The sequence below is a fragment of the Pogoniulus pusillus genome, chromosome 5 (assembly GCF_015220805.1).
Source record: "Pogoniulus pusillus isolate bPogPus1 chromosome 5, bPogPus1.pri, whole genome shotgun sequence".
Lineage (NCBI taxonomy): Eukaryota > Metazoa > Chordata > Aves > Piciformes > Lybiidae > Pogoniulus > Pogoniulus pusillus.
The window spans coordinates 11,896,946-11,909,352 of NC_087268.1; positions in this window are offsets into that span (position 1 = coordinate 11,896,946).

Sequence of the window (12,407 nt, forward strand, 5' to 3'; positions counted from 1 at the left end):
GGTGAGGGGCCTGGAACACAAATCCTATGAGGAGAGGTTGAGGGAGCTGGGCCTGTTTAGCCTGGAGAAGAGGAGGCTCAGGGGTGATCTTATTACTGTCTACAACTACCTGAAGGGGCATTGTAGCCAGGTGGGGGTTGGCCTCTTCTCCCAGGCAACCAGCAATAGAACAAGGGGACACAGTCTCAAGTTGTGCCAGGGTAGGTATAGGCTGGATGTTAGGAAGAAGTTCTTCACAGAGAGAGTGATTTCCCACTGGAATGGGCTGCCCAGGGAGGTGGTGGAGGCACCGTCCCTGGGGGTGTTCAAGAAATGACTGGATGAGGCACTTAGTGCCATGGTCTGGTTGACTGGATAGGGCTGGGTGATAGATTGGACTCGATGATCTTGGAGGTCTCTTCCAACCTGGTTGATTCTATGATTCTATGATTCTTGACTGCCCTTTCCATAACCCCTGCCCAACCACCCTTTCCTCTGGATATTGTGCATAGGTATGGAGTTTCATTAATAAATAACACTGCCACAGGACATGAGCTGCTACAGCATTCATTGCTTTAATACAAATGGATTTATACATGGCTGAAGTCTGAGATCAGGAGTGCCTAGCACCATAAGAACTTACAGCAGCCTTCAAAGACTTGAAGAAGGCCTACAGGAAAGCTGGAGAGGGACTATATAAAGGACATGTGGCTATAGGACAAGAGGCAATGGTTTTTAAGTAGAGCAGGGTAGATTTTGATTAGACATTAGTTCTTTATGATGAGGATGGTGAGACACTGGAACAGGTTGCTCTGAGAAGCTGTGGACGCCCCATTCCTGAAAGTGTTTAAGACCAGGCTGGATGAGAGTTTGAGTAACCTGGTCTTGCAGAAGGTGTCCCTGCCATGACAGGAAGGTTGGAACTAGATGATCTTCAAGGTACTTCCCAACTCAAGCCATTCTGTGATCAGGGGTAACCAGATTTTAGCCACACTCTTAAGAGGGCTGGGCTCACACCTACTGCTCCTGGCAGTGTGGGTGTTCATGCCTTTTCCAGCTCACTGGAGGCCATGCTGCCTTGCAGGGAGTTACATTACCTAATGTAACCTTGCCTTTTAGGATGAGCATTCCTACAGCACGGAAGGATCTGTGCCTGTTGCTTAGATGAGCTTGCCACAGGCCTGTTCCCCTCTCTGAAAGGTGAGGGGAAAGATGCATTCATTCTACAAGGGTACTCTGGCTGTTGGAATCAAACAGGCTGAATCCAGCTACAGAGTGGAGAGCATGAGGGGAGATAATTGACCTTTCCTGCCCTGTTCTTTGCTGGCTTGAGCTCTGTCTCTTTCCTCCTGGTTGATCCATCCTCCAAACACCACACTGCCTTGCACAGGAAATGATGAAGCACAGAGGCTCTGGTGAAGGGCTGAGCAGGAAAGACTAAGAAAGAAGCTGAGGGTCTGACTGTAAAATTTGTTTATATGTTTGCACTTGCTTTGGGCAAAGCTTAGTGTGGGAAGAGATAGATCTAAAGAAAGATAGGAGCATATATGAAATAGGAATAACTAGAAAGAGCGACAGAGGAAGCAGCATAAATAAATGGGACAGCAGCACCAGCTTGAAACAGAAGGTGTAGTAGGAAAATGAAGGTGAAAGCAATCTCTCAAGTCCTCTCTTCCTACATTTTACACAAGGTTTTACACAAGATTCACCTTGTATTCACACAAAACATAGCCTGTTTCCAGTGGGGTTTTGTGTGGGTGTGGAAATCCATCCTCAGAGACGCTTGCCACTTAGCTAGCTGTGCTTGAGGAAAGGGACAGTTGCTAGGAGAGAGCTAGGGACAGGTAAACTAATACTAGGATAGAGCCGTGCTTGCAGCATCTCCGAACAAGCAGAGGACAAGTTTAGCTCCCGTAAGAGAAAATGCAGTTGCTGCTCATTGAAGAGATAGGCTGGTCTCCAGAAAAGCCAGTGGTTTGGCAGAGGGAAAGTCTCAAGTCAGCACCGTGACCTGATGCTATTTAAAAAATCCCGTTGAGAGCTCTAAATTCCATTTTAACGGTGGAAGCATATCTGCGGTTTTAATAGGCTTTCATCATCATAAGATTATAAAAAGCGTTCGATGAGTATCTGCTGCATCTAGGAAGGTTGGAGGGACTAACCCTCACATTTCAGAGCCTGGGATGAGAAATCTGCTGACAGAGCTTTAAAATGGGTCAGAGAAGAACAACAGACTGTCTTGTGAACCTGAAATAGACTGTCAAGGGAAAACACCCTTGCCTACTCACTGGAAAAACTCAGGATAAAAAGCCTGATAATGACTGTGTCGCAGAGCAGCCCATTCAACTCTTTTGTGGCTAGTTAAGCTGGAATGTCAGAAATGTGGGGATTTTGGCTGGCTAAATCTGCATTTAATGATAGGCCTATTGTATAGGTACATACTGGGGGCTGGTTTGTAGCCACCAGCAGGCTGCTGTTCCCCTTTCTGGCAGTGCACCGTGACAAGACTCTTTACTCTCTCTATATGAAGGCATGTAAAATCTATCTGTAGCTATTTATATAGAATGAAGAGGAGGTTGAAACAGTGCTGGGTATTTCTGCAAACTCTTCTGAAACAAATCAGCTGTAGCTCTGTCTAGATAGTGTGTGTTGCTCTGTCTAATACCCAGCCTACCTCAAAATGGCTTTTCTTTCAGAAATAGCCATCATTCTAAAACCACTGTCCTCGTTCAGGATGTGGCTGGTGTCTCATGCCCCTCTACTTGGCACTGGTGAGGCTGCACCTTGAATACGGTGTTCATTTTGGGCCCCTCACTGCAGGAAAGACACTGAGTTACTGAAGCATATGCAGAGAAGAGCAACAAGGCTGGTGAAGGGTTTGGAGAGCAAGTCCTAGGAGGAGCAGCTGAGGGAGCTGGGGTTGTTTACTCTGGAAATTAGGAGGCTAAGAGGAAGTCTCATTGCTCTCTACAAGTACCTGAAATGAGGTTGGAGTGAGGTGGAGGTCAGTGTCTCCTCCCTTGTATCAGGTGATAGAACAAAAGGGTATGGCCTGAAATTGTGCCAGGAGAGGTTTATCTGGGATATTAGGAAAAAAATACTGAAAGAGTGATCAGATGTTGGAATGGGCTGGAGTGGTTTGCCCAGGGAGGTGGTAGAGTCACCATCCTTGAAGTGGTTTAAAAAATGTCTAGATTGTGCAGTTCAGGACATGACTTAATGGCCATGGTGGTGTTGGGTTGAAAGTTGGACTCGATGACCTTACAGATCCTTTCCAACTGAAACAATTCTGTGCCTTTTTTTTTTTTTCCCTAGCCCCCACTCATTAATGTTGTTGTTTGCAATTTGGTTAGAATCATAGAATCAACCAGGTTGGAAGAGATTTCCAAGACCATCCAGTCCAGCCTGTCGCCCAGCCCTGTCCAATCAACTAGCCTGTGGCACTAAGTGCCTCATCTGCTCTTTTCTTGAACACCTCCAGGGATGGTGACTCCACCACCTCCCTGGGCAGCCCATTCCAGTGGCAAAACCTGAGACAGGACATTCAATTTCTGCAAGGAAGTGTGCAAGGCCAGAGAAGGAGATGTACTGCAGTGGTGTAAATAATTTTGCCATATATTTGGAAATACTTGTTTGAGTTTTCTACATAAACAATGTAGTAGGACTTGCTGCAGCAGTTTCAGCTTCTGAAAGCTTTGAAATAAACGTTGTGGTGTCCCCACCAAGTTAGTTCTAGTTCAAACTGAGCAATTAGAGAGCACTGAATCAAGACAGGTTTGCAACTGATTTACTCTATTTACATGCACTCTTTTCAGGAATGTAATGAACCAAATCACAGAACAAGGGAGATTTAACCCCGTGGTCAGTTTCACACAGTCAGACAAACTTTCTGCTTGATGTTACACATATGCTTCTTTATCATCTGATGGATTGGTTGGGGTTTTTTTTGTGTTGTGTCATTTGTGTCTTTTTTTTTTTAATTTAGGAAATCTTTCTGTCCTCTGATGTGGATATGCATACAAAATTGTATGTAAAATGCAGAAAACTAATGTACTGTTGAACTACTATAAGATAGCTCTTGTATACAGACAGATTGGAGGCCTCTTCTCTCAGCAGATCTTTTCTAGAGATGACAAAGGCTTGATATATGTTTAGAGATTGCACTAAATGATATGTAAGCAACTGATGATTTATATGACTGGAAATTAGTAGATAGGATTTTTTCATTAGATGAATTGTTATATAAAGCAATAATAAAAATAAGGGACTGACAGAGCAGAGCATTTTTTAAGACTTAGGAGTGATTTGGAACAAAGACTTTTGTTCTTGGGTCTAATTTATATTGGTAGTTTAACAGCACAAGTTAAATTTGTGCTACTCAACTCCTCTGTCATTTTATCTAATACATGATCTTAGGTAAGATATATCAATACCTACAGGATGGCCAAGGGATCAGGCCCAGCCAGCATGGGTTTAGGAAGGGCAGGTCCTGCCTCACCAACCTGATCTCCTTTTACGATCAGGTTACCCGCCTGATGAATGTGGGGAAGGCTGTGGATGTAGTCTACTTGGACTTCAGCAAAGCCTTTGACACTGTCTGCCACAAGAAGCTCCTAGTCAAGCTGGCAGCTCATGGTTTGGACAAATTCACTCTGTGCTGGGTCAAGAACTGGCTGGATGACAGAGCCCAGAGAGTGGTGGTGAATGGTGCCACATCCAGTTGGCAGCTGTCACTGGTGGTGTTCCCCAAGGATCAGTGCTGGGCCCAGTCCTGTTCAATATCTTTATTGATGATCTGGACAAGGGGATTGAGTCCAGCATCAGTAAGTTTGCAGATGACACCAAGCTAGGAGCAGGTATTGATCTGTTGGAAGGTAGGAGAGCCCTGCAGAGGGACCTGGACAGGCTGGATGGGTGGGCAGAGGCCAACGGGATGAGATTTAACAAGGCCAACTGCAAGGTTCTGCGCTTTGGCCACAACAACCCCAAGCAGCACTACAGGCTGGGGACTGAGTGGCTGGAGAGCAGCCAGGAGGAAAGGGACCTGGGGGTACTGATAGATAGTAGCTGAACGCGAGCCAGCAGTGTGCCCAGGTGGCCAAGAGAGCCAATGGCATCCTGGCCTGCATCAGGAACAGTGTGGCCAGTAGGACAAGGGAGGTTATTCTTCCCCTGTACTCAGCACTGGTCAGGCCACACCTTGAGTCCTGTGTCCAGTTCTGGGCCCCTCAATTCAAGAAAGATGTTGAGGTGCTGGAAGGTGTCCAGAGAAGGGCGACAAAGCTGGTGAGGGGCCTGGAACACAAACCCTATGAGGAGAGGCTGAGGGAGCTGGGGTTGTTTAGCCTGGAGAAGAGGAGGCTCAGGGGTGACTTATTACTGTCTACAACTACCTGAAGGGACATTGTATCCAGATGGGGGGTGGCCTCTTCTCCCAGGCAACCAGCAATAGAACAAGGGGACACAGTCTCAAGTTGTGCCAGGGTAGGTATAGGCTGGATGTTAGGAGGAAGTTCTTCACAGAGAGAGTGATTGGCATTGGAATGGGCTGCCCAGGGAGGTGGTGGAGTCACCGTCCCTGGAGGTGTTCAAGAAAAGCCTGGATGAGGCACTTAGTGCCATGGTCTAGTTGACTGGATAGGGCTGGGGGATAGGTTGGACTGGATGATCTTGGAGGTCTCTTCCAACCTGGTTGATTCTATGATTGTACCTTAGTTCTGGAGCTGTCATAAAGCCTTAGTAGATGATCATTATGCAACTAAACATTCTCAGGTAGGAAAGGCTATTGAAATGTTTTTTACAGCTAGAAGCAGTGAAAACTCAAGATATTGACCTTTGAGAAATCACAAAAATCAGGAAGAAAGGAGGTTTGTTTCCACTTGGAAACAAAAAAGTCCAGAACTTTCAGTTTCCTTCTTTCCTTCTTTCCTTCTTTCCTTCTTTCCTTCTTTCCTTCTTTCCTTCTTGAGAAAAAACTCATTGAGACATCGTTTATGTGAAACACATCCCAACTTCTCTGGGACTTCATTTCTAGGGATTCTCCAGGCTACTACCAAAGATTTAGGACAACTCGATGTAGAGAGTGGGTTTGGCAAAGTGTTATCATCCTGCATTGTGCAAGGGTTCTTTGGGCTCTGGGACTCCTTTCTGAAGTCTTGTGTATCCAGCCTGCACTTGCTTCAGAGCAGTGCTGTGGTATCTGCTTCCCTGGAGGTGGGGACTCCAAAGCTCCCTAATCTCAAAATGCAGGTTTTCAAGGTGCACTGCTCCAAGAGAGCAACAGAACACATGGTCTGTCCTGTGGCCAGACCACATGTAACACGTGTGTGATCAGCTGAGCCAGAAGCACAGATGAAGAATCACTGTTTTCCCTGCTACCTCCATGGCAAGGGTGACAGAAGCTCTGAGAAACCAGATTTAAGCCACAGTTGTCAGGACTTCTCTCCTTGCTTCCACTAACCTCATAGTGTTGCATGGTCTTCTGCTGAACTCTTGGGATAGTCTGAGCTTAAGTGAGTCTTTTTGTAGACCTGTTAGAATTCTGGAGTCTCTTGACAGCCTGTTTTGGCCAGTAGGAAGGAACAAAGCAATGAATAAAAAAACACACAATGGAACCACAACATTTCTGTATTGAATTATCTTAAGGGATCCCACTTTTTTTTTTGTTAGGAAAGATGTGTAGGGCTGTAATTGTGGAGTACTGCAGTTGCATAGTCAGTGTCCTGATCTCTCTCAGTCTTAGAACAGCTCTGCCAGCATTCCACAGCACAGCAGCAGGCCCTTAGCATTTATCTCCATCGTGTAGTGTTGAAGAGTGTTGCTAGAGAGCAGTTTCACAGAGCTACTGAATTTTGGTGCTCATTAATTCTTTGTGTGTTTGTGTGGAAGAAGCAGGGCACTGCATTTACTTCATAAGAAATTTTAAGACTTTATTTGCTTGGAGATGGTCTTGGTAAAAGACACTCTAGGTGCAAAATCACAGTAATAGAAGCCTATTGCACCAGAATACAGAACACAGGAATATTGTTATAACAATGTTATTAGATTTATTGTATTCTGCTAAACAATGAATAACAAAAGGATGTGAAGAAAAACACTGACTGGCTTGAACTGAAAATGAAAGAATAACAAGTTCATCTTAGCATTGCTAACATAAACACAAGGAAAAGGCTTATCTGCCTCTGGCAAATATCTGAAACAACTATATTGAAGTAAGACCTCTCTTGCTGCTCAGCGGAAATCATCTCATTTACATTGTTAGCTTGGCCTCTCCCTGATGCCCATCATCTGGATTAGAAGGAGACAGCAGTATGCCCTCAGTAACCTGAGCCTAGCTGGGAAAGTGCATGATACTCTCAAAGCAAACACTGGCCAGACACTAGCCACTGCATAGGTTAAATTTTCAGTCTTCCCCAGACCATTCCACCTTTTCAGCTGTGAAGAATGCTATAGAAGCTCTACTGACATCCTCACTGTTGCAGCCCTTGGCTTCTTTTTCTGTTAGTCACAAGCTGGTGATCACAGAGACTCTCCTGTGTGAAAAGTAATTTGCTTTTTTGTAAATGAATATTGTGCTACTGAAATGATCTGAACTGCAAGGCCTAGAACATGATGTTCTCTCACTACAGAATGGTTCCAGCCTGAATAACTTCAAATCAAGCCTTCATTCTCAGGATTTACAGCAGTGTTTAATGGATATCAGCAAATGAAGCAAGATGAAAGTTAATTTATCCAATCTAGATCTGTGCTACCCAAGGAGTGGGATATAAAAGTGCACAGAGGGGGTTAGGAGGCATAGAAAAAGCTGTGTGATTACCATCTTAGTTTGTATGGAGAGTGATCATGTAGCAAGGTCAGTTCTGGACACTGAATTAGATCTAGACCTTCCACTGAAGTCCAAAAATATTGGCATGGATGGCTGTGCATTAACTGTCAAAAGCACTTCCTTCATGATGAGCAGCCTGCTAGATATTTTCACAGCTGCCTGTTGCTATTCATCTATGAAAGATATGGTTTGGAAGTAATAGTCTTTTCAGCTTATTATCAGTCCTTTGGGCATCAAATCTTTTGCATCTGTGGCTAGCTAGAGTATTCATCATGATTTCAGATGTAGATTGTATAGCTTCAGTTGTCAGAAAGGATTCTTTCTCATCATCAACAACAGTTCAAGATGTCTTAAAGCCTAAATCGTTCATGATCAGCGTGCAATGCATACAAATATGTGCTATGTTTTCCCCATTGTTTCACATATAAGGTCTACTGTTTTGGGTTTTTTTTTGTGTAGAAGTGCCCTGCTGAATAGTCACCAAAAAGCAGAAACACGATTTTGATGACACAAGGACCATTTGTAATTGTGTAAGTAAGGAGAATTTTGCCTACACTCTCATAAGCAAGTAAAGTTAGCATCAAATTGTCTGTGGCATAATAATAGCTTTGTAGACACCCTGATGAAAGGTCTGTACAGTGAAGCACAGGAGACCCATATAGTCACTGTGCCTCCCAAACACACAACCCTTTCTCCCCTAGAAAGGCTGAGCTTCACTAGCTACTTCAAGTGATAGAATGTGCTTCCAGGCATCTGACTGGGTGTTTGGACTTACTGGAAACCTCTTAACTCAAAGTCTGTTCAACAAGTTTTTTTCAGAATTAAGAACAGAATGGGATTAAGCAGTGAAGGGTGTAATCTGTGAGGTTAAACTGCAGGAATATGCCTGTCAACTAGATTGGAAGTTAATAGGGCATCTGTTATATACCAGAGATTCTGGCCTACAGTAAGGAGACACATTCCTCTGTGTGTTTGTAATGGGTTTATAACTAGGTTACAGTTAGCTCTGTAATTCTAGCTCATTTGATTTGAAGCCAGGAAAGAGAGATGGAGCAGCTCACCTAAAAATGCAGTCTGAAGCAATATTATTTCATTCTTGGCAGTTCTTCCACCTTCTTGTCTTACCTAGCTGTATGTGGGAGGATCACTGACTCCTCTCTGATTGCACCAGCTTGCGTTTGGAGACTTGGAAGGATGGCTTTAGCTGAAGAGCATATGAATCTTGTGTGAATGTGTTTGTTTGTACCACCCAGGAGCAGAAGCAGAAAGGCAGTCATTCATACACTGATGAATAAATCCACGATAGAACTTGGCAGAGAAAAGGAGCTAAAGGTTGTTGATCTGAACAATCTCAAACTAACACACCACCACCTTCACCCCTCTCATCAGATCCAAATCAGCTTTTCTGAAGCGTAGAAGTGCTTTCCAGTAATCAGCTTGAGCAACAGTGAAAAGAATTCCCATGGGAATAATCAGTTAAAGCAGCCATGGTTTTCACCATTTAAAACTACTAGGACAAATTCCTCAAGTCCTTCATCTGTATTCTGCCTAATTAATGCTGACATCAAAGGGGAGAACTTTGCTTGAGTAAAAGGATTGTAACTGTATGGTGCTGCTGGTCTGAGTATTCTTGGACCTGTTTAGCACTTGACTGCAAGAGCACCAGCAATACTTGTTTGCCACAGGAAGGAGCAAGAAGCCATGACTGGTGTTTGCCAAAGAAAAAGCACACCAAGTGAATAGACAGAAAGAATTTATTGTACCCCAGAGTCACAGCTGACCTGGCAGAGAAGAATTATAGAAATAAAGAGGACTGCATGATTTTTTCCATAAGATCTACAGGTTTGAAAAAGGGCCTGGCAGCATTGTAAAGAATGCTAGGAGACTCAGAAGATGGATAGGTTTTGATCCTGTTTGCTGTACTCTAGAAAGTTTCTTCCAGGCTCCCTTCTGCTTCAGTGCTGCTGTTGTTTTGGTTTTTTGTTTGTTTGCTTTAGCATGAAACAATGAGAGTAGAGAGTGAATATGTCCATGAGAAATTTAATCTGAAATAATAGAAGTGAGAAGAGAAACTCTCACTACAGAATAAGGCTGCATGAACTGTGGTAATGTTCTGCTTCTAGTATCTTTATCTGATGGTGGGCTTAGGCTACAGTAGAGCAGATTTTTCTCTCCCTCCTTGGATACTGTTCTGTACATGAGGTTCATATTCCCCAGAGCATCTTAGTTCATTTAAGAGCTTCTTCAGAGTTGTAAGGGGAAGAAAATTGTAGAGTAGTTGACTTGTTAAATACACTCTTCTGACTGACTCCTAGAGTGGGAAGCTTCCTAGATTTAAGGGGATCCTTTCTTTGCTTGTTGATTTCTCTGAAGAATGGGTTAATAATATTACAGTAAGATCAAAGCAGCCCTGTGTATGCTGTGGGCAGCTCTTAAACCTTCCCTGAAAGCTATAACATGTGGCTAACTGCTGGGTGATCATAAATAATTCTTTGTTGTATTAAATTAGGATTCAAACATGAAGCTAAATTGTGTGCTCTGTCTCCTTTCCCTGCATACATCATCCCTGTGTGACGATGGTGTCTGTATTTTTTACCAAAGGCAATGCCTGGCAGGCATCAGGACACTGCACTGAACACTGAAGCAGGCAAGATAATTTCCACAGTTGTTATCTGAGTGAAAATGAGATCTTGTTGGACCTTCCCCCAACCACCCTCATGCAACAATTTCTTTGTTCATTGTGGCTTTCCTACTTGATGTATTTTCCCCTCCAGTAGCCCCCTTTCATCAGCCCACCACTTTGTCATATGTGTGAATGTCAAGTGGCTTTAAAAATGAATCACAATATTATTTCAGTCACCCTCAGATATCTGAGCACCTCCATTTCAGCACTTGCCCTCAGAAGCTCTATGTAATGACTTGGGATGGGCAGAGTTTGACTAATTTAGTAACAGATAAGTATAAAGTGAATTACTGGAACACACTCGATTCCTCAATCAGACATCAGATTTCCCACATCTCTTCCCTTAGTTGTAACTACTAATATGTTTAGAACTTCATCTCACATCACATTAGAGTCAATGCTAAAGTTTGAGAGGATTTGCAAGAGTAGTCCTTCCTCATTGGGTCTCAAATTAGGCCAAAATTAAAACTATGAAAACAAACTCAATTCATTTTTTCCAGGAAACTGATCTTTGATTTATATAATTATTGAGCTTTTAAAGATATTTTAAAATGTAACATATTATATGTTAAATATATATGTAAAAGATGACATAAATCATAAAAAATTAGGATAAAAATGTAAATGGAAGTGTGATTGTAAAATTTGCATTTCAGTATGAAGTGCAAATACAGGCAGTTGGAACAGTAGTTAAGCCTTTAAGGATTTTTGTGAGATTGAATGTTTGCGTTCTGAACCAAGTACTTTACCAAGATGGACTTGCAAAACATTTTGGTCTACCTGAGAATTCTCTCTTTAATTTCAGCAGTCTCTTCAGCTGCATGAGCAGGATTCTTTACTGGAGAGAAATAACATAATTCTGTGGCTTCAAGGAGCTGTTTTGGCTTATTCAGTGAGCATGGGTTTACTCAAATGGCCCTGGAGGTTCAGAGAACTCAAACCTCATTTTCCAGCTAATTGGCAATGACCAACACAGATTCATAGAATGGTTTGGGCTGGAAGGGACCTTATAGGGTCATCTAGTTCCAACTTCCTGAACTTTAACAGGGACATCTTCCACTAGAGCAGGTTGCTTAAGCTTCAGACAACCTGGTCTTGAATGCCTCTGGGGGGATGACAACCTGTTCTAGTGTGTATGTGAATATATACTTTGCCCTATCACACAATATAGTTACAGCTGGAGGATTGTAATCTTCTGTAGTAGTAAATTGCCAGAAAATACAAGCAGAGGTGTGGGGCTGAATAGAGCCCATGATTGGTCAGAGACTTTCTAGCTGCCTAGTGAATAAGAGATTCAAGTAGTTCAAGGTGCAGGTGATGAGTTTGCTTGCTCTTGCTAATTGGTGCCGTGTTGAGTCACCTGCTGTAAGTTTGCACTGTGACTCATGAGTGGGTTTAAGAGTGATGGTGGCTATGAGAGAGCATTTGGAAGAGATTATGTGATTTGTAGTGGATATAACTCTAGGAATGGTCTTAGGAATAGGCCTAGCCTTGAGATTTGGTCTGGGAGAGACTGTGGCCCTGGGAAGGGGTCTATAGCTGGGAGAGAGACTAAGCTTGAGAGTGATTAGAGCTTCATGGATGGGTTTGGAAGGTAATGTGGTCTTGAGAGCAGTATCAAGGAGTGGGCATGGACTTTGGAAAAAAATGCAGTCCTTGGAGATAGTGTTTGGCCCAGGTTTGCCTGAGATGCTTCAGAACCTGTCTTTCCTTTTTTTGTGTGTCAGGATTGCTGCTTACACTTCTTCTCAAAGGTCTTTTTATGATCTTTCATCTGATGTTTTCATGGCATCTTGCACCCACTGGAGGTCAGTCCATACATAAATCTTGTGGTATGCTGTAGTCATAATGTAGTAATAATGTGGAGAAGGGAAGCAGAACCATTACACTTCTGGTTTCTAACCAAAGATTCACTGTAAA